Source organism: Halichoerus grypus, chromosome 5 (assembly GCF_964656455.1).
Source record: "Halichoerus grypus chromosome 5, mHalGry1.hap1.1, whole genome shotgun sequence".
NCBI lineage: Eukaryota > Metazoa > Chordata > Mammalia > Carnivora > Phocidae > Halichoerus > Halichoerus grypus.
Window position 1 is genome coordinate 149296265 of NC_135716.1, and position 24209 is coordinate 149320473.

At 36.3% G+C, this 24209-nt stretch overlaps 1 protein-coding gene and 1 pseudogene across 6 annotated transcripts in view; one reads left to right on the forward strand and one right to left on the reverse strand.

The window, feature by feature from the left end:
- Window positions 1–24209, forward strand: part of LOC118544703 (BEN domain-containing protein 5) — a 1415283-nt gene that overhangs the window by 582131 nt on the left and 808943 nt on the right. The window lies entirely within an intron of this gene.
- LOC118544730 (U4 spliceosomal RNA) lies at window positions 7864–7982 on the reverse strand (annotated as a pseudogene).

Sequence of the window (24209 nt, forward strand, 5' to 3'; positions counted from 1 at the left end):
GTGATGAATCACTAAATTCTACTCCTGAAGCCACTATTACCCTATATGTTAACTAACTAGAATTTAAATAAGAACTTGAAACAAACAAACCAAAAAATGCCAAATGCAAAAGACAAAAGACTTATCAGGAAAAATATTAATTGACCTTTGATAGCTTACTAAATACCAGAAATTGTGCTAAAAAAAAAAAAAGAGAAGAAAAAAGAAAGTAAGCTCCATAAGTGCAGAAGCCTTTCTATTCTATTCATTTTATTTCTGCACTGAGCTCAAATTTTGGCACATGGTAGGCCTCCAAATAAATTTTTGAGATGTATATGTGGATAGATGGATGAATGGAGTTTCAAGGAGGTTGGGAGAACTAGTGTTCTGGCTACAGAAAGATAGGGAGTCAAAGGAAGCTAATTTGAAATGGGAGAGACATGAGCATATGTAAATGCTGCTGGGAAGGAACCAGTATAAGGGAGAGGATGAAGTAAAATAAACACACAGGAGGATAATATAACTGTCATTGTTCATTTTTGACCAATTTGTCATTTTAACCAACTTGTTTTTGACCTAAATACTTTCGACCCAATTCTATGTTATCAATTTTACTTGTGTGTTGTTGAAAGCTGGATAATTGTATTATCATGAGTTATTTTGTAATTAGAGAAGGCCCTGGCACAGTTAAAGAAGAGTGTTGCCAGAAACCAGGGGTCTGACTTCTGTGGGTACCTGGCCTCAAATGGCCTCAGGAGGGAAATGATTGGAGAGAGCTTCTGCCTGTCCTGCACCATTGTTTCTATCCCCTGGCCTCACTACGGTATGTTGGACAGATGGGAGACAACTGATGCAGAGGAAGATCCTTTGCTTTGTGGGGAGCGACCTTTGACAGCAGCCATTGCATACTGAGCTCCTCCTCTCCAGAGGCCCAGAGCATGCCTGTGTTGACTCATTCTCTTACTACTGAAACAATACACTTTACATAGTGAATTTTAAGCAATGCTGAAGTAGAGAGAAGGTTAGACTGACATGTAGTGAATTTCTTGCACCAAATACATCTTTGCCATGGAAATTCTTAATTTAAAAAACTTTTAATGCATCTTCAGGTTTTCTTTTCTTTTTTTCTTTCTTTCTGAGAGAGAGGGGATGTTTATATCTCATTTATGTTAAAATACTAACTACTCATGATGTGCCTGGAATATGAAGCAACAGCAATGAGGGGTGGGAACAGGCTGACCTTATGTTCCTGTGTTTCTTAAAGAAGCTTGCCACTTTTAAAAACTGGTTTTGGCTCAATGGGTAAAGCAGGATTGTTGAACATGAATTTCAGATCGATCTCTTGCCTCTGACAGTTACTGCAAGAGTTCCAATCACATTAGCACCTCTTCAGCTTGAGCCAGAATTTATAGCATAAATTCAACATTTTTCAAATCTTAATCAACCTAGAGGTCATTCTCCTCAAAGTGTAGTTTTGCTGCTCCCACCAGAAAATCAATGGGGAAGGGCTGATACTTTCTTCCTGCCACAGCACCAGACACAAAATGAAATGCTCCAGTAAGGTTTGCTTCATATTCAGCTGTAGTCTTAGAGAATTTTTTGTTTTAATACCAATGGCACTTTGATCCCCAATGTGTAGGTCCTACCTAGGGGAAGCAGTCCAGTCAGCAGTAGCATAATTAGATTTTAAAAAGGAGAAGCTTTGATCTTGTTCTTCTTTGTTTTAAAAAGCTCTTATTTCTATTGTTTATAGAATAAAACCCCAATTCTTTGGCTTGGTAATCAGAACTCTTCATATACCACCTTGTCAGCTTAGCACATTACTTGGCATAGAGGAGTGCTCAAGAAATAATTTTTTGAGTAGTTGAATAAATGAATCTGTCCTTGGACATCCACATCAAACTTCTCCCTATAAAATAATATACCCTCAAACTTTCAGGTCTTTATTCACACAACTCTTCGAACTTAGTGCCCCCTTTCTCTCTAATACCCTAACAAACTATTCTTGTTCCTTTGAGATCTGGCTCAGGGGTTACCCTTGTGAAACTTTTCTGACTCCTGTTTCAAGCCAAGAAGGGCTCTAGTTGTTTCTTCCTATGTGGTCCCACTGCACATTTCTGTACCTCCATGATAGTTCTTGACAGTATTTTCAAAATAGGTATGGATGGGCCTGATTCTCTGTTTGATAGAATGTGAATTCTGTCAGAGGCAGCACCTTGTTTCATCAGCACTGAGGGTGTTAAAACATATCAGTTGAATTAAATCAATATTCTTTACAAACCAAATTTTCTAAGATACAAAGTCACAGGATTGGGAATGAGAAGTTTTCCACCCAATTGTATGATCTTGGTCTAGCTCTCTGGACCTCAGTGTCTTAATCAGGTGATACAGTGGCCTAACTGATCACTAAAATTTACTTTTACTTTATCATCATCATTATTATTATTGTAATATTTGTTATTGTTATAATATTGTTATTTTATTTTTGCTGCTACTACTACCTCAATTAACCATGCTAGTAGCACCATTATTGGAGTCCCTACTATGTGTTAGGCTCTAAGAACTTAACATACATATTGCATTTAATCTTCAAAACATTCACATGAGTTAGATGTTATTACCTTCATTGCACAAAGATGAGAATTGATGCTCATAAGCTAAGAAACTTGTCTGAAGTCACACAGATACAATGTGACAGAACTAGAATTTAATTCCAGCATTTTGACTTCCAGTTCCTAAGAAATAAACTTTTCATTCATTATACCAATTACTTTGAATGCAAGAAAAATGCATGTCTTACTAGAAATAAGTAATTATTTATAATTAAAAATAATATAACCTCATGAAAGACATGGAACCAGAGACCTCCAAGGAAAACAATGAAGAGTAAAGCACTCATAATTCTACTAACCAGTGAGAACCCATGTTAACATGCTTGTGAATTTCCTTTAAGTATTTTCTCTATGCTTTTTATCTTCTTTATCTTATTTTATCTATCTTTCAAGTATATTTATATATGTATATGTGTTTACACAGTTGGCGACTGCATATTAGTTGAGGTCTAAAACTGGCATGGTGAGGCAAAACTAGTGTGTAGAAGCTGTAATTCTTTTGCCATTGTCTGGCCTGAGCCTCATGTATATTAGTGGTTCACATATTCAGGGATTGCTCCTACAACAAATACATTTGAGGCATTTGGGCTCTGGCTCATACCAGGAAGTGTCTCCTCCAAGTGCCAGAGTTAGATAACTTTAATTCATTGGCAATATTAGAGTTTTTGAAGGATGGCATAAAAACCATTTGGGAGAAGAAATGAATTTGAACAACTGACTGAATTTCCTCTATTGGGGAAAAAGAAAAGCCATTCTTAGAGTTTGATGAAAGCCCAATTCTTGAAAAAGATTCAGACTTTGAGATTATATTAACTGGATTACTAATTCCAGGATCTATTAATTCTTTACTCAGGAACCTGAGATGTATATCACTTTAGAAGCTTGATAAGGTCTGAGGAGAAACCTCAGTCTGAGAAGATTGAAGTCATTTGTTTTAATTCACATGCCTAAGAGATGATGGGCTGAGGACTAAATCTTAGTATGGCAAAGATGTAAGCATTAATATTGATTCAGCATCTATTTTAGCCTCACACTGTTAGATCTTTGCCATATATTTTATTGTTTTACACTCTAATTGACTCTGTAAGATGAATGTGTTATCTCCCTTATAGAGAAGAGAAAACAGAGATAAAATAATCTGCTTAAGGTTGCAAGCATCTAACAAATAGCAGTGTCAGCATTTGAATCTTTATCTAAGTGGCTCCAAAATCTGTGTTCTTTTAGCAATACCATAGTTCTGAGGCTTTCTAACTCCCAGAATAGAGCTCTTTCTAGCTCTTGCAGACATTTTATGGAATAGATCATTATGACTATAAGGGGATAGAGGTTTCATTTTTTTTTAAAGATTTTATTTATTTATTTGAGAGAGAGAGAATGAGACAGAGAAAGCACATGAGAGGGGGGAGGGTCAGAGGGAGAAGCAGACTCCCTGCCGAGCAGGGAGCCCGATGTGGAACTCGATCCAGGGACTCTAGGATCATGACCTGAGCCGAAGGCAGTCGCTTAACCAACTGAGCCACCCAGGCACCCCTGGAGGTTTCATTAAAGGAATTAGATATTACATAACTGTGGGAGGATCTAAGGAAGTGATGATTAAGAAGGGGGAGTTGGAGGATCAGAGAAGGATCACCACCCTGTCAGTCTGAGAAGCATGATGTCAAAGTGAGACAGCAGTGTGTGATCATGGAGAGGTCTATGGAAAGCCACTGACTCTGTGTAGCTACTGATGATGGGAGTCTGCAGCCAGACATCTTGTGGTAGGTCTGGGTTCTCCAGTTAGTAGGGCCAGCAATAAGGGGAAAGAGCTGAAATTAGAACAGGGGAGAGGAAAGACAAGCTGTAATCCTTGAGATACCTCTTTGTCTGATGTTACAACATCTGACTAAGCAAAGATCTACGGAGACTAATGGCTCCTGCTTTATTTTCACCTTCCAAATTGTGCAGTTTCCTCATTTGACCAACGTTAAGCCAAAACCACACAGGAAAAGTCATTCTGAAAAACATAGTTCCCTGTTTAGCTACATCTTCCACAGGAGCCATTTGGACAGTTTTGGAGGCTGTTATGCTCCAGAGGAAATGATGTCCAGCTAGCTATTCTGAAGCCAAATATCTATAGCAGAACTGTCCAATAGGACTTTCTGCAATGGTGGAAATGTTCTGTATCTATGATGCTTAATACCGTAGCCATTAACCACATGTGACTATTGAGTTCTTCAATTGTGGCCAGTGTGACTAAGGAACAAAATTTTAAATTTTATGTCATATTCTTTACATTAAGTTTAAATAGCCACATGTAGCTAGTGACTATGATATGAGACAGGCAAATCTGTAGCCTCTGTCACTTCAGCACCTGGGCACACTGTGGCAGTAACAGATGTCGAGATCAAATTACATCTAGAACAGCCAGTTCTCAGAACAGAGCTTATCCATTGTGTGGGCTCAGTAAAGGCTGAATGACTCTCCTAAGTTCATTTCTTTTCCTCTGTATTCTGCTTTTCTTCCAGTATTCTCTCTCTTTTTGAAAATTTTTAAAACTTTTAATTCCAGTATAGTTAACATATAGTGATATATTACTTTCAAGTATACAATATAGTAATTCAACAATTCTAAACATTACTCAATGCTCATCACAGAAAATGTACTGTTTAATCCCCATCAACTCTTTCATCCATCTCTGCACCCACCTCCCCTCTGATAACCATCATTTGTTCTCTGTAATTAAGAGTCTGTTTCTTGGTTTGTCTCTTTCTCTCTTTTTTTCCCTTTGCTCACTCATTTTGTTTTTTAAATTCCACATATGAGTGAAATCATATGGTATTTGTCTTTCTCTGACTGACTTAATTTGCTTAGCATGATACTCCCTCTCTCCATCCATGTTGTTGCAGATGGGAAGATTTCATTCTTTCCTATGCCTGAATAATATTCCATATGTGTCCATTCTATCAATGTACACTGGGCTTCTTCCATAGTTTGGCTATTGTGAATAGAGCTGCTATAAACATAGGGGTGCATACATCCCTTCAAATTAGTGTTTTTGTATTCTTTGGGTAAATACCCAGTAGTGCGATTACTGGATCATAGGGTAGCTCTACTTTTACATTTTGAGGAATCTCCATATTGTTTTCCACAGTGGTCACACCAGTTTGCATTCCCACCAATGGTGCATGAGGGTTCCTATTTCTCCACATCCTTGCCAACACTTGCTGTTCCTTGTGTTTTTGATTTTAGCCATCCTAACAGGTGTGAAGTGATATTTCATTGTAGTTTTGTTTTGCATATCCCTGATGATGAAGGAAGTTGAACATCTTTTCATGTGTGTTGGCCATTTTCACGTGTTCTTTGAAGAAATGTCTGTTCATGTCTTCTGCACATTTATTAATTGGATTATTTGTTTTTTGGGGTGTTGAGTTGTATAGGTTCTTCATATATTTTGGAAACTAACCTTTTATCAGATACGTCATTGGCAAATATCTTCTCCCATTCAGTAGGTTGCCTTTTTGTTTTGTTGATTGTTTCCTTCACTGTACAGAAGTCTTTTTTATTTTCATGTGGTCCCAATAGTTTATTTTGGCTTTTATTTCCCTTGCCTCAGGAGATATATCTAGAAAAATGTTGCTATGGCCAATGTCAGGGAAATTACTACCTGTGCTCTAAGATTTTTATGGTTTCAGGTCTCACAATTAGGTTTTTAAACCATTTTGAGTTTATTTTTGTGTATGGTGTAAGCAAATGGTCCACTTTCATTCTTTTGCATGTAGTTGTCCAGTTTTCCCAAAAGTATCTGTTCAAGAGGTTGTCTTTTTCCCATTGCATATACTTTCCTCTTTTGTTGAAGATTAATTCACTATATAGTTGTAGCGTTATTTCTGCATTTTGTATATGGTTCTATTGATCTCTATGTCTGCTTTGTGCCAGTATCATACTGCTTTGATTACTACAGCTTTGTAATATAACTTGGAATCTGGAATTGTGATACCTCTGGTATTGTTTTTCTTTTTTAGGATTGCTTTGGCAGTTTGGTGTCTTTTGTGGTTCTATACAAATTTTAGGATTGTTTTAGTCTGAAAAATGCTGTTGGTATTTTGATAGGGATTGCGTTAAATGTGTAGATTGCTTTGGGTAGTATAGACATTTTAACAATATTTTTTCTTCTAACCCATGAGCATGGAATGTCTTTCCATTTCTTTTTCTCGTCTTTAATTCCTTTCATCAAGTACAGGTCTTTCACCTCTTTGGTTAAGTTTATTTCTAGGTACTTAATTATTTTTGGCACATTTGTAAATGAGATCGTCTTCTTAATTTCTCTTTCTGCTGCTTCATTATTAGTTTATAGGAATGCAGCAGATTTCTGTGTATTGATTTTGTATCCTGTGACTTTGCTGAATTTGTGTATCAGTTCTAGTAGTTTTTTGGTGGATTCTTTTGGGTTTTCTACATAGAGTATCATGTTGTCTGCGAATAATGAAAATTTGACTTCTTTCTTGCCTATTTGGATGCCTTTTATTTCTTTTTGTTGCCTCTTTGCTGTGGCTAGGACTTCCAGTACTGTGTTGAATAAAAGTGGTGGGACTGGATATCCTTGTCTTATTCCTGACCTTGGGGGAAAAGCTCTCAATTTTTCCCCATTGAGTATGATTATTGCTGTGTGTTTTTCACATATGGCCTTTATTATGTTGGGGTTTGTTTCCTCTAAAACTACTTTGTTGAGGGTTTTTATGATGAATGGATGTTGTACTTTGTCAAATAATTTTTTTGCATCTATTGAAATGATGCAATGTATCATGTTGATTGATTTGCAAATATTAAACCAATCTTGCATTCCTGGAATAAAACCCATTTGATTGTAATGAATGATTTTTCTAATGTGTTCTTGGATTCAGTTTGCTATTATTTTGGTGAGGATTTTGCCATCTATGTTCATCAGAGATACTGACTTGTAGTTCTCTTTTTTGTGGTGTCAGACACAAAAGTTAAATTATCTGGTTGGTGTTATCAGGGTAATGCTGGCCTCATAGAATGAATTTGGAAGTTTTCTTTCCATTTCTATTTTTTCGAATAGTTTTAGAAGAATAGGTAATTACTTGTCTTTAAATGTTTGGTAGAATTCACCTCTTAAGCCTTCTGGTCCTGGACTTTTGTTCATTGGGAGTTGTTTGATTACTGATTCAATTTCATTGCTAATAGTTGGTCTGTTGAAATTTTCTATTTTTTTTTTAATTCAGTTTTGGTAGGTTATATGTTTTTAGGAATTTATCCATTTCTTCCTGTCTGTCCAATTTGTTGGCATATAATTTTTCACAACATTCTCTTAAAATTGTTTGTATTTTTCTATTAGCAATAATCGCGCCTCAGATAAACCTCATTGGCTACGATACTGCCACTGCATCTGATGTTAGGTGTTATTGCTCCTCCTTCATTTGCAATTTTGTTTATTTGAGTCCTCTCTTTTTGTTGATGAGTCTGGCTAGAGGTTTATCAGTTTTGTTGATTTTTTTCAAATAACCAGCTCCTGGTTTCACTGATCTGTTTTATTGGTTTTTAGTTTCTGTATCAGTCATTTCTGCTCTAATATTTATTATTTATTTTTCCTTCTTTCTGCTGGTTTTGCGTTTCATTTGTTCTTTTTCTAGCTCCTTTAGGTGTAAGTTTAGGTTATTTATTTGAGATTGTTCTTCCTTCTTAAGGTAGACTTCTATTGCTATAAAGTTCCCTCTTAGACTGCTTTTGCTGTATCCCAAAGATTTTGGACTACTGCATTTCCATTTTCATCTGTTTCCATGTAATTTTTTATTTCTTCTTTGATTTCTTGGTTGACCTATTCATTGTTCAGTAGCATGTTACTTATCCTGCATGTATTTGTGCTCTTTCCAGATTTTTTCTTATGATTGATTTCTAGTTTCGTAGCATGATGGTCAGAAAAGATGCATGGTATGACTTTGATCTTTTGAATTTGTTGAGACTTGCTTTGTGGCCTAATATGTCATCTGGAGAATGTTCCATGTGCACTTGAAAAGAATGTGTATTCTGCTGTTTTAGGACAGAATGTTCTGAATATATCTGTTAATTCCATCTGGTCCAGTTTATCATTCAAAGCCATTATTTCCTTGTTGATCTTCTGTTTGGATGATCTATCCATTGATATAAGTGGAGTGCTAAAGTCCCCTACTATTACTGTATTACCATAGATTAGTTTCTTTATGTTTGTTATTAGCTGTTTTATGTATTTGTATTTTATGTATATGTGCTCCTATGTTGGGTGCATATATATTTACAGTTGTTATATCTTCTTGTTGGATTGTCCTCTTTATTATAATATAGTGTCCTTCTTTATCTCTTGTTACAGTATTATTTTTAAATTTTTTTTATTAACATATAACATATTATTTGTTTCAAGGATACAGGTCTGTGACTTATCAGTCTTACACAATTCACAGTGCTCACAATAGTACATACCCTCCCCAATATCCATCACCTAGCCACCCAGTCCCTCCCACGCACCTCCACTCCAGCAACCCTCAGTTTGTTTCCTGAGATTAAGAGTCTCTTATGGTTTGTTGCCCTCTCTGGTTTCATCTTCTTTCATTTTTCCCTCCCTTCCCCTATGGTCCTCTGTCTTGTTTCTCAAATTCCTCATATCAGTGAGATCGTAGGATACTTATCTCTGATTGACTTATTTCACTTAGCATACTACCCTGTAGTTCCATCCATGTCGATGCAAATGGAAAGAGTTCATTTTTTGATGGCTGCATAGTATTCCATTTTATATATATACCACATCTTCTTTATCCATTCATCTGTCGATGGACATCTAGGCTCTTTCCACAGTTTGGTTATTGTGGACATTGCTGCTATAAACATTGGGGTGCGTGTACCCCTTTTGATCACTACATTTGTATCTTTGGGGTAAATACCCAGTAGTGCAATTGCTGGGTCATAGGGTAGCTCTCTTTACAACTTTTGGAGGAACCTCCATACTGTTTTCCAGAGTGGCTGCACCAGCTTGCATTCCCACCAACAGGGTAGGAGGGTTCCCCTTTCTCCGCATCCCCGCCAACATCTGTCGTTTCCTGACTTGTTAATTTTAGCCATTCTGACTGGTGTGAGGTGGTATCTCATTGAGGTTTTGATTTGGATTTCCCTGATGCCGAGCGATGTTGAGCACTTTTTCATGTGTCTGTTGGCCATTTGGATGTGTTCTTTGGAAAAATGTCTGTTCATGTCTTCTGCGCATTTCTTGATTGGATCATTTGTTCTTTGGGTGTTGAGTTTGATAAGTTCTTTATAGATTTTGGATAATAGACCTTTATCTGATATGTCATATGCAGATATCTTCTCCCAAACTGTTGGTTGTCTCTTAATTTTGTTGACTTTTTCCTTTGCTGTGCAAAAGCTTTTTATTTTGAGGAAGTCCCAATAGTTCATTTTTGCCCTTGCTTCCGTTGCCTTTGGCGATGTGTCTAGGAAGAAGTTGCTGTGGCTGAGGTTGAAGAGGTTGCTGCCTGTGTTCTCCTCAAGGATTTTGATGGATTCCTGTCTCACATTTAGGTCTTTCATCCATTTTGAGTCTATTTTTGTGCATGGTGTAAGGAAATGGTCCAGTTTCATTATTCTGCATGTGGCTGTCCAATTTTCCCACCGCCATTTGTTGAAGAGACTGTCCTTTTTCCATTGGATATTCTTTCCCACTTGTTGAAGATTAGTTGACCATAGAGTTGAGGGTCCATTTCTGGGCTCTCTATTGTGTTCCATTGATCTGTGTGTCTGTTTTTGTGCCACTACCATACTGTCTTGATGATTATGGCTTTGTAATAGAGCTTGAGGTCTGGAATTGCAGTGCCACCAGTTTTGCTTTTCTTTTTCAACATTCCTCTGGCTATTTGGGGTATTTCCTGTTTCCATACAAATTAAGGATTATTTGTTCCATTTCTCTGAAAAAAGTTGATGGTATTTTGATAGGGATTGCACTGAATATGTAGATTGCTCTATGTAGCATAGACATTTTCACAATATTTGTTTTTCCAATCCATGAGCATGGAACATTTTTCCATTTCTTTGTGTCTTCCTCAGTTTCTTTCATGAGTATACTATAGTTTTCTGAATACAGCTTCTTTGCCTCTTTGGTTAGATTTATTCCTAGGTATCTTATGGTTTTGGGTGCAATTGTAAATGGGATCGACTCCTTAATTTCCCGTCGAAGAGGGTAGGAAGAACAGAGAAGCAGTAGGGAGCTAAATCCCATGGGTCTGGCTGCCAGAGGAAGGGAGCTGCAGGCACAGAGTGGGGTGAGAAACAGACTATAATACCAGGGAGCCTGCACAAGAAAGACAAATCCCATAGCATTTCACTTTGAAAATCAGAGGGGTCGAATTTCATGAGGCCTTACAACCAGGAAGCAAGACTTAGGGCCTAGAACTTTAAAGATCAGAGGGTTCTGCTCTGGGAGAACCCAGGGGGCATTAGGAAGCTAAGTCTCCACCCTTAAAAAGATAGCACAACAAATAGTCTATGGAGATACAATTTAGGTGCAGGAGTTTGAAAAACAGCTGGGGCATATGGGAGAGAGAATTAGTTACTAATCTCAGAGTTCCATGAAGGACTTCTCCAGGAGCCAAGGCTCTGGCAGGTGCTATTCCACTCCACTACCTACTAGCATAATCACAAGGAGACCTGCAAGAACCAGGCAGGACCTGAATTCACTACCTAATCTGCTGACACCACACCCTGCTCCCCCCACCCAGCAGCGTTGCTCTCAACACTGTCAGTCCACTCCCCCAGAAGACCAGCACAAAACTTGCCAACACTGTATTTCCCCACCTCCTCTGGAAGACTTAGACAACTTGTTAAAATTACACCTACTGAGTGTGCACACACCTTCACTGAGCAGCCCAGCTGGCCAGGTCTCCACAGTGACTATGCATTCCCCGTGGAAGAGAAACAGTGTGCACAGCTTGCAGCACCGCAACCCTACCCTTGCACCCTTTACAGAGTGACCCAAGCTGGCACATGATAGAGTTTCTTCCTTAGAGATGTTTAGGTGTGTCTCCTTCATTATTAGTGAAGTTTTCCTGCAGCATTATAATCTACCATTTTTAGGATATATTGCAAAGTAAATGTTATTCTTACTATAACTGATCATCCTCTAGTACCAAGAACACAGGCCATTTGAGGTCTTCATATCCCTTCTATAAGGGAAGAATGAAGCTAAGGAAAATGAAAGAAGTCTAACAATACTGGACAGATCCTCTGGGACCTCAAAGCCTTTCTGAAAATTACAAGATTAAATAGTAATCAAATTATTTTTGGTGCATGAACATAACTGTCCATGGTGACAGTCACTGCTTTGTGCCTCTGACCATTCCATCTATAGAATCATCATTTTGTTTCATTTCACAAATCATTTAGAAATGAATTTGATTTACCAGAGAACAGGACTCAAAGTATATTTAACTGGATCCATAAAAACAGAATCCAGGAGAATAGCCTGGTGTGGAATTTTGTTGGTTATTCACAGGATGACCATCTTTCTCCTTGCTCAGCCTCCTGCCTGCATTTGGGAGTTCTACAATTATCAGAATCCTCAATTGGATTATACTTTTATGTAAGTCAAGCTAGTGAAATATTAAAAAAAAAATACATAATTCATTTTACCCAGAAATTTAAGCCTTTACTTCTATTGTAGTAGCTAATCTGATTTCCTGGTCATATAAAACCTTAAAAGGGTCTTCCAAGGGCAGAGGACCAGAGTTTCTCCTTTTCCCTCACTGTTTATCAGTTCTGTATACAGGAGCTCAGATGTCCTCTCAAGTCAGGATGTTTGTGGTGACATTTATAAATGAGTCCAAGTTTTAAATGTTTTACTGAGCTCTCAGTAGTATTTGTAATAAGTTGTGTCAGGAAACCAGCTTAAGACATGAGAAAGAGCTTAAGATGATAGGCAGTATTTGACTAGAAATCAAGAAGCCGAATTTGAATTCTAGGTCCACTATTTACCAGGTGACTTACTTGGCTTTTTTAGCCTCTTCATTTATAAAATGAGAATAATAGAATTTAGTTTGCAGGATTGTGGTAGGACTAAAATAAGGTAATAGGCAACTAGGTGAATAGAAGAGCAAAGGGCTTTGGAGGCTGGCAGAGTGGATTTTAGGACTTATTCCTCTGTTTACTCTTGTTTGCCCTTAATTAAATCACTTTTTCTTTCTGAGTTTCTAGTCCCTCACACATAAAAAAGAAAAAAAAATTAAAAAGATGTCACAATCTCTAACTTCCCTATGGGCCAGCATATCCGTGATGATCATTTCCCTCTCCATTCTTAAATGAAAAAAGGAGCTAACAGCAGTACAGATCCTTCTCTCCAAGAGGTTCTTGATGCTTCCAAGTTGGGCCTTCAACCAAGTAATTCTAGTTACCTTGTTTTAACTTCTTCCAAGTCACCTCTTCATTCTTAACATTTTTTTTTCTTGTTTAAGCTGTGATCCATGGTTTTCTTCCTGTAAACATTTTTTTTTTAATGGAACGTGATTTAATCTCAGGTGATCTTCCCAAAATATCTGATGTATTTGTATTTTGTGTCCAAGAAACCTAGGTCTCAGCTCTAGGAGAGGTGTTAGCCATCATTCTATGTAACTTTCTCACTACCTATCCATGATCCATTCTTCAGTTTTCATGACAGAGGGCATTTGACTTTTGTTTGAATGCTTGTAGTGATGAGGCACTCACTAGTAGGGCACAGCATGTTTTGGACCATTCCTTATTACTTGTACCAGAATCCTCCACAGAGCTTGAAATTAGGTGATACAACTTACAGCAAGTGAACATTACTATTACTACCTCAGATATTATGTACTAACAATTGATCCATTCGTGGAAATGCTTTGACTTTCACTTAACTTGATTCATTTTTAGGCATATTGTAGCATATCTAATGAAGAATTAAAGATTCACTTTTGTGTGATCCGATACTTACTATTGTAAGATCTTGGACAAGTCTATTCACACCCTAGTTCTCCTCATTTGTCAAATGGATATAAGAGGGACACCTGGGTGGCTCAATTGGTTGGGCGTCTGCCTTCAGCTCAGGTCATGATCCCAGGGTCCTGGGATCAAGCCCCACGTTGGGCTCTCTGCCTGGTGGGGAGCCTGCTTCTCCCTCTCCCTCTGCTGCTCCCTCTGCTTGTGCTCTCTCTCTCTCTCTCTGTCAAATGAATAAATAAAATCTTTAAAAAAAATGGATATATGATTATTCAGCCTGCCTTCCTTCAGGTTTTTGAGAGGATGAATTAAGGTAACATAAATTATGTGCTTTAAATAATGTGAGAGCAGGCTGTGACCCCAGCCTTTGTGTTGTCCAGCTATTTGTGTAAATAAAGTTTCATTGTAACATAGCCATGCCCATTATTTATGTATTACATCTTTGGCTGCTTTCATACTACTTTGCTTGAGTTGAATAGTTGCAGTAAAAACTGTGTGGCCTGTAGGCCTAAAATATTTCTTATCTATCCCTTTGTGGAAATGTTTGCTGATCCTTGTGTTATAAATATGTATTTGTTATTAGAATCACTAGAAGGACTATTTTAGGAATAGGCATAAGATGATGATATTGAAGTATATTAATCTAATCAACTCACTGGTGAACATTAATGAGCACCTGACAATGTTAAGCACTGTTCTACATATTTTTCATACATTTTCTTGTTTAATCTTTACAACAATAGCATGTATTAGGCATCTTATTATATCCATGTTACCAATGAGCTGACACTCAGTAATTTCACCAAGGCCACACTGGCAGAGAGCCAGGATTGAAATTTAGATATCTGATTCCAAATTTTGTGTTCTTCCTATGATGCCACCTAGCCTTTCATAGGTATGACTTTATTGTAATTCTTACTTATTAGAACCTTTATGGAAAGCATTAAAGATCTGAAAAGTTGTATATGATTAAGTTAATAAGGGGTACACAAGTTTAGCATGAATTATAAATACATTAATATCAGAAAGGTGTTCAAATATATCAGCAGTATCAGTGCTTTGAAAACATGTAGAGACAGATAATAGCAAAAACTAACAGACTGATGAGGATTGAATAGTAAAGATTACTGAATCTTTGAATGTTTTGACATCATCACCACATTTTTGTCAGCACACACCAACCTTCTTCAGTTTAGGTATCTATTAGTTAGGTATCTATTAGTTAAAATCTCAATGGAATCATACATGGTGAAAAGATAGGATGAAAAGAGTCTATAAGCTAACAGGCTGATTTTTTCCCCCAGTCTATGTTTTTTGAAAATCTTCTAACGTTAACTATAAAATAGTCAAATATTTAATAAAGTAGGTTGGGCTACTTCATTAAAAGTGTGGCATAAAAGAAATGATTATTGAGAGTTTCTTTTAGAAAGAGCATAAGGGTTATCTTATTATCAGCTACACACACACACACACACACACACACACACAAAGGTAAGAGAATATATATCCATTTCTTTGCATGTAATGCTAATATCACACTTGTCATCCATGTAGAATTTGTAGAATTTAGAGTTAAAAGAAACCTTAAAGATCTTTTTTATTTAACTCCTTCAGTACATGAGTAAGAAAACTGAGGCTGAGAAAAGTTTAGATATTTGCCTACGGCCGCACAGCTAATATATGTCAGAACTAGAACTCAATAACTGACCTCTTTCTCATTCATTTGTTGATTCATTTATTTACCCATTCATTCATAAATTTTTAAAAATTAATTGAGTCATCCATGTAACATTTGCTGAGGCCTTTCTGCATGGTATCCATGATATTAGACGCCATCACATAAGTGTTACTTCATTTAATTCTCATGAGGTAGGTATTATTTTATAGCTGAGAAAATTGAGATTACAAGAGATTAAAAATTTTGCCTAAGGTCTCACAGCTTTGACCTGAATTAACTAGCTAGAGAGACTATGAAACCAATATGAAGCTCCTTCTATAATTCCAAAGTCAAGCACAATAGAGTTGAGCAACCCTATGTTCCAAGTCTGAAATAAATGTCTTGATCTGATCAGACTGTCACCCTCAGCTGGTACAACATTTAGTATTTGAAGTCACTGGCCAGAGACTAAAGAGATGATATGCTGAATTACCAAGTAAATAGAGATTTATATGTTTCATTTTATTTGACATTTTGTTTTCCAAAAGTAATAAAAACAAAGTCAATTTTGAAAAAAAAATTAACACTAATCCTCTCACTGAAGCACAATTAATCCTATTATTGCCTGTTTCTTTCCAATATTCTCCTTATGTTTATACATTTTAAATGGATGCATTCATTCCAGCTATAGTCTTTGCAATTACAGCTTCAATAGTCAAAGACTATTCAGTTGCATAATCATACCAAACTTTAACTCATTCTCTTTGTTGTCCACACACAAATATGTACATCTACTCTTTTTTTAAATCTAGTATAGCTAATGAACATGTTCTAATATTTAGGGTTATTTAGTGTTTTTTAATCTTTTTATTATTTATAAAAATAATATGGGAAATAGTTTAAAATCTCTGGGTCAAAGGGTATTATGAATGTCATTCATTTTTGTTCTTATATATTTCTACATTAATAGCAAAAGGGATTGTAAAAATTTACAGTGCCTACTACATGAGGAAAATAGGAAACAATTTACTACATTGGGGGCTATTATACATTTGGCAGATTTTGTAATGTAGTAAATGGCTGGATGTTTTAGATACCTGGAGTATATGTAGAAAAGGTGGTGTTTTGTAACCCAAATGCAAAGATTTGGCTCCTGTTTTTGCCTAGACAAGAGATTTATATCCCCTTTGGGTTAGCATAGCATCAACAAAGTTTCGGCCACAGAATACCAAGAATTGTAGGTGCCCTGCTGTGAGTGATGACAAAAGGGAAGCAATTTCAAAGGCTAAGATTTTTTGCAGTATTTATGCCTTCTCTTGTCTTAGTTTCTTTCATATTAAGGCTAAAAATAATTTCACTTAGAAAATTGTGTAAATGATATAAAGAAGTTTCATTAAAGACTCCTTCAAATGTTGATGTATCTTTTTAATATATAACCTCCTTTAATATTGTAACCAATAATTAAAATAAATCTACATAAAAAAACAATAAAGGAGCTAACCATGAAAATTCTCATTAAATACAGTTTTAATGCATTCATTTTATTTCATTTAGGAATATTTTATATAGGTATATATTTTAGAATAAATAATAGGAACCCTCCTTGATACATCTTAGAGGGTTTGGAACTACTTTGGTATGAAAATTATTTTAGTCTTTCATTCAATAAATCTATATTACTTAATGCCTTTTTCTTTTTATTGCTGTAAAAAAACATTGCACAAAACTTACCATATTAACCATTTTTAAGTATATAGTGCAGTAGTGTTAACCATATGCACATTTTGTGCAACAGATTTCTAGAACTTTTTCGTATTGCAAAACGGAAATTCTATACCCATTGAACAACAATTTCCCCTCCCCCCACCTTTTGACAACTATCATTCTGCTTCCTGAGTTTAGCCACTTTATTTTATATTTTATATTAAGTTTTTAAATTAATTTCAATGTAGTTAATATACAGTGTTATGTTAGTTTCAGGTGTACAATATATGAGTATAAATAACTACTTTAGATACCTCATATAAGTGGAATCATGCAGTAGTTGACTCTCTCTGACTGTTTTTTTTCGTTTAGTATAATGTCTTCAAGGTTCATCCATTTGTAGCATAAGACAGGATTTGCCTCTTTATAAAAGCTGAATAATATTCCATTGCATGTGTATACTACATTTTCTTTACCCATTCATCAGTCAATGGGCACTTAAGTTGATTCCAACTCTTGGCTATTGTGAATACTGCAGTGAACATGGGTATGCAAATATCAAGATCCTGTTTTTAATTCTGCTGGATATATATCCAGAATTGAAATCGCTGGATCATATGGTAACTGTTTTTAATTTTTTAAGGAACCACCATACTGTTTTCCATAGAGGCTACACCACTTTATATTCCCAGCAGTGTACAAGGGTTCCAATTTCTCCACATCCTCACCAACCTTTGTTTTGTTTGTTTATTTTGTTTGTTTGTTTGTTTGTTTTTTTAAAGTGGCTATCCCAGTGGGTGTGAGGTAATATCTCATTGTGGTTTTGATTTGCATTTCCCTGATGATTACTGAAATTGAGAATTTTTTGCTTCTTGGTATATCTTCTTTGTAGAAATGTTTCATCAAATTCTTTGCCCATTTTTAATTGGATTATTTTGTTGTTGTGAGTATATATTCTAGATATCAACCTTTATGATATATATGGTTTGAAAATAGTTTCTCTCATTGCTTAGGTTACCTTTTTGCTCTGTTGATTGTTTCCTTCCCTGTGCAAAAGTCTTTAAGTTTGATGTCTCATTTGTTTATTTTTGCTTTTTTGCCTATGCTTTTGGTGTCATCTCTAAGAAATCATAGCTGATTTAATGTCATATGCTATTCCCTTGTTTTCTTCTTGGAGTTTTATAATTTCAGGTCTTACATTCAGAACTTTAATCCATTTTGAGCTAATATTTGTACATGGTGTAAGGTAAAGTACAACTTCATTCTTCTGCATATAAATATCCAGTTTTCCAAGTACCATTTGTTGTAGAGATTTTCCTTTCTTTCTTGTGTAGCATTGGCACCCTTGTCAAAGATCATTTGACCATATACATGAGGGTTTACATTTGGGTGCTCTATTCTGTTCTTTTGTTCTATGTGTCTCTATTTATGCCGGTACCATAATGTCCGTTGTGTTTTGACTATTGTATCTCTGTAATATATTTTAAAATCAGGAAGCATGAGACGCCCAGCTTTGTTTTGCTTTCTCTAGATTGTTTTTGTCTTTTCAGAGTCTTTTGAGTTTACATGTGAATTTTAGGATTTTTTTTCTATTTCTGCAAAATTTTCATTGGGATTTTCAGAGGGATTCCATTGAATCCATAGAACACTTTGAGCAATATGGACACTAGCTATATTAAGTCTTTCAATCCATGTACATGGGATGTCTTTCCATTTATTTGTGTCTCTTTTCATTTATTTTGTCAGTGATATGTAGTTTTCAGTGTACAAGTTTTTCACCTTCTTGATTAAGTTTATTTTAAAATATTTTTAATGCAGTTGTAAATAGGATTGTTTTCTTAATTTCCTTTTCAGATAGTTTATTGTTAGTTTATAGAAACCCAACTGATTTTTGTATGTTGATTTCGTGTTATGCAATTTTACTGATTTTTTATTAGTTCTGTGTTTGTGTGTGTGTGTGTGTGTGTGTGTATGGACTTTTTAGGGTTTTCTATGTATAAGCCAATGTAATCTGTGAACAGAATACTTTTGTTTCTTCCTTTCTGATAGATGCCATTTATTTCTTCTTGCCTAATTGCTCTTGCTAGAACTTGGGGTACTATGTTGAATAGCAGTGAAGAGAGTGGGATTTGCCTTGCTCTTGATCTTAGAAAGATTTCAGTTTTTCACCATTGTATATGATGTTAGCTGTGGAATCTTCTTATATGTCATTTATTATGTTGAGGTAATTTCCTTCTACCCCTAGTTTTTTGGCTGCTTTTGTCATCAAAGGGTATTGGATTTTGTCAAATGCTTTTTTTTTTTCATCAGTTGAGACAGTCATGTGATTTTCATCCTTCATCTGACAACACAGTATATTACATTGATAAATTTGCATACATTAAACCATTCCTGTATTCCAGGATGCATTGCATAACTTCTAAGGTACATTTGATAGATAATGAGCTGCAGGGACACAAAACATAACAAAATAAAAACAAGTGAAAAGTCTATATTTTTCTTGTCCTCGTTCTTTTTCCTTTTACTACTCCACTACTCTGTTGCGTCAATTAGGGTTCTAAGTCAAGAGATAAACAAATGTAAAAACAAATGTTAAACACTTCTCAGTGTTTAGTGGAGATACCGTTTACATTCAAACTTGAAGGGTTCTTGTGGATTAGTCTGAATACTCTTAGGAGAAAGTATTGAGTGTTTCAGTGGCTAGGGGAACTTTAATTTGTTGGTTTTTAGTGGATATGTGCTGATATTGAAGATGCTGCTATGTTGTACTAAGCCACACAGCCAAGATCAAGTATGGATTCCTATTTTATGCTGGCCAATTCCATTCCGCATTAAATAAGACAAATACTTTATTACTGCGAAAGCAGTTCAGTTGGTAAGACAAAATGCAAATACAACAGTTATGTAAGCAAAGTATGCTAGGATTCTAGAGGTGGGAAAAGTGAATTGCAAATTAGGAAATCATGAAAGATCGGAGAAGACATCATAGAGGCAGTGGTATGTTGAAACTGAGCTTTTAAGGATGAGAAATCCGGGTGCCTGGGTGGCTCAGTTGGTTAAGTATCTGCCTTTGGCTCAGGTCATGATCCCAGGGTCTTGGGATTGAGCCCTGTGTAGGGTTTCCTGCTCAGGGGGGAGCCTGCTTCTCCCTCTCCCTCTGCCCGTCCCCCTGCTCGTGCTCTCTCTCACTATCTCTCTTTCTCAAATAAATAAATTAAATTTAAAAAAAAAAGGTAAGAAATCTAATGGAGGAAAAGTACAAGCCTGCAAAGGCCCTTGAGTTCATATCTTTGCAACTTCCACACTATACTAGTGCATAGAATCTTTGTACTGGTTAGTCTCCCTAGATCCACAACATTTCTTTTATCCAGAGGCCTCAGTCCTCTTCCCATTTGGTACGTGTGTGTGATGGGGTAGTGGTCATGGTGATGTGTTACTCATCTCTTCCTTTAAGAAAATCTATTCTTAACAGCATAGTTGACAGATAACCTCCAGATGACGCACCAGACTACATGTGCCCTAGGCTACTCTCAGTCATTGGACTAAGTATGGTAGGGGTCCTAGGGGCTGTACCCTACTGCCCAATGTGGGAGACTTTTAAGAGCAACTTTTCTCAGACTCCCCACTGGCCTGGCTAAGACTTTGTCAGAACTACACTGCAGCCTGAGGCTTTTCCTACCCAATTCTTCCTTTCTTTTCTCCTTTCACAGGTGCCAGACCTGCATTGCTGTTTGAAAGCTCTCCCTGCCTTGCTTCCTGTTATTATTAATAGGCAGTTCTCTCCAAAACTCTCTAGTAGATCTAATGCTATCTTGATTCTTTTAGTCAAATGATGTGAACTAACAAAGCAGGGGAACCCTACTGCTCTCTTTCCCCAGGGTTATCTCTCCATTGTTTTACTTCAAGATAGTGACCTCTCTCTTTAGCTACGATAGTATATTTCTTCAACAGCTTTAGGTCTTTATAATAACTAAGGACAGAAGTTGTTTTCAAGCAGCTTCTGTTTTTAGGCCTGCAGGGCCCTTGAGGCAAGAGAACACAAAAGCCTGATTATCATTTATTCACTGGAGAGGGGAAAATATAGACAACAAAACACAAAGAGCTCTCATTACTCTGAAACATTTATTAACTTATTAGGAGACTCATTTAGGTAATATGTGAACTGTACTCTTTCCCATATAGTATTTCATTTGACACTTATAATAGTTCTTAGAGGCAGATATTATTTATACTTTTTAGTTGTAGACATTTAGAATGAGATTAAGTGATTTTCCAAAAGTCACACAGAAAACAAATGGTCAGCCTCGTAGTTAAAACCTAGCCTGCTAAACATCAAATTCTGTGTTCTCTGCAATGCAACATCCTGCAGCATGCCCTCTTTTTAAGGTCTTAGTAATAGATGGAATACCTTCATAGGTATTCACACTCAGTAGAACACTGTATTTGTCTTAGTTTTCCTGAAATTATTAATAAGTTTTAAACAGGGGTCCCACATTTTCATTTTGCATTGCACCCCCACAAATTATGTAGACAGGTCTTATTCTTATTACTGTTTTAGTCCTCATGGCTGACTTATGACAAAATAGCACAGACTGGGTAGCTTATAAACAACATTTATTGCTCATAGGTCTGGAGGTTGAAGTTTAGTAACAGGGTGCCAGCATGGTCAGGTTCTAATGAGGGGCCTCTTCCAGGTCATAAAATTCTCAGTGTATCCTCACATGGTGGAAGGGGGATAGGGAGCTCTGTGGGAATCTCCTTTATAAAAGCACTAATTTCATTCATGAGGGCTTCAAGCTCATGACCTGATCAACCCTCAGAGGCCTTGACCTGCTAATACTGCATTACCTTTGGGAGTTAGGGTTTTGACATATGAATTTTGGAGGACACAAACATTCAGAACTTATCAGTTCTAATTTTTTCAGCTGTCAGATCTAATCTTCCTTCTATAAGGAGTTTGAGTTTTATCTATAGAGCAATGGGAAACTAAGTCAACATAGTTTAGTGGATGACTCCAGGGAAAATGTCAGAGATCTTAGGTTCCCCACCTGACTATGACACTTTTAGCAAATTCTCATTCCTAAATCTTCTGTGCCAAGTGTATCTCCCCTCCACACTCCCATCACCAACCCTTACTGACATTGTCAGATATGCATATTAGGCAGATTTCTTTGGCAGTGCTGCAGAAGGGTTTAGAGGAGACAAAACTAAGATGCAGTCAGAAATATAGATGCCTTGGGGTCTGGTCTGGCAGCAGAAGGTGCTGTTTATATTATGACTGGGTGAAGTCTCTGACCACTAAGTTGGTATAGGGCCACAATCCTTCATTTTTAATTCTTAAATCCAAAAATGATGTCTTTTTAAGTAATATTAAATTTATTTGATAGCAAAAGCTGACCTATCAAGATGAACCATGAGAGACTATGGACTCTGAGAAACAAACGAAGGTTCTAGAGGGGAAGGGGGTGGGGGGTTGGGTTAGTCTGGTGATGGTTATTAAAGAGGGCACGTATTGAATGGAGCACTGGGTGTTATATGCAAACAATGAATCATGGAACACCGCATCAAAAACTAATGATGTAATGTATGGTGATTAACATAACATAATAAAATAAATTTAAAAAAAAATAGAGAAAAAAAAAAGCTGACCTATCAGGGTATATGATGTGATGAGAGGTGGTAGTTTTTATTTATCCCACTTAGTGTGAATATTCATATATTTTGCTATAGAAATATTGTTTGCTTTTTTTTTTTTTAAAGATTTTATTTATTTATTTAACATAGAGAGACAGCAAGAGAGGAAACACAAGCAGGGGGAAGGGGAGAGGGAGAAGCAGGCTTCCCGCAGAGCAGGGAACCTGATGTGGGGCTTGATCCCAGGACCCTGGGATCATGACCTGAGCTGAAGGCAGACGCTTAAGGACTGAGCCACCCAGGCGCCCCAATATTGTTTGCTTTTTGACTATTGTCTTGGAACCCACTACATGTGTTAAATATATATGTATTGAAAAAAATTTTTTAAGGTTTTTTTTTTTTACTAGAATTCCAAAACTTTCCATTTTCCAAGTGTTTTGGCTAAGGGATTGTATGTCTCTATTTCTTTTCTTCACTCACTGAGTAGAATATTTATGTAGGCCCATAGGGAACTGATCCTAAGAAGGTAATTTTAAGCCCACTATGTCTTCTAGAGTCAGTGATTTGTGGAACTGACTTCTGGCCTCCTGAAATAAACCCAGCAAGAATTCTTTGGGAGAGGAGGAGTCAAAGAAGGTAGAATTCAGGAATGAGATCTAAAATAAATCAGAAGATTGTATATGGATGTGTAGATTGAAAAAGGCTCATTGCCTAAATTTCCTATAACTTTTAAAATTTGAATTATTTTTATTCAGAACTTAAGGAATTTGCAGCACTTAAGTTACTTTTATAATTAAGAAATTCTATTTTATTAGCTGGGCATAGTGTAGTAAGGCTGCCTACCACAGAATAGGAGCTTAATAAATGTCAAATAAATGAATAGTTGAAACCAATTCATTCACATTCACATCTCCATTTACCTGTAATGATACTCATATATTTCAGTTAAGTGTTTTCATTAAAAAGATAGATCAGTGTTAGTTTTTAAGATATCTTTAGAAAAATTTTAATAGAGAAACATTTAATGACTTGGATAGCAACTTTACACATTCAGCAAACCTTTATTGGTACTACATGCTAGACCCAATAACAAGCCCTAACGATGAAGTACAGTTCCTGCTTTGAGGAGCTTACATGCAGGGTCCAATCCACAACCATACTCAAACGACACACTTCTCTTATTTCTCATAGCTTCACTAGATTCCCTTGTCATCCTTCAGTGTGTCTTCCTGAAGATTCATGATTTTTGGTTTCTCCTTTTTCTCCATTCCCTGGTTGTAGTGGGAAAACACACTTTAGAGCCATAGTTCTGGCTCTACCACTTTCTCTTAGGTGAATTACTGAATTTCTCTGATCTGCAATTACTTTTCCCATAAAATGAAGATTAAATAATAGTATCATCTATTATATTCATTTATAAGGTCTGTGAGCAAATTTATAAGGAAAGTGCTTTTACTTAGTATAACTTTACAGGGAGTTTAAATTGCCACCTGACTGGATTGATGGCCTTTAAGATGTTAAGATCCTTATCACTAGAAGTATTTATACAGAGGTCAAGGAGGAGGTTTGTATTAGGTGATAATGTATGTATATCTCATGTTTTTGTATGCCTCACATACAAAAGGAACCTGATTGCCTTTGTTCCAAATTGCCTT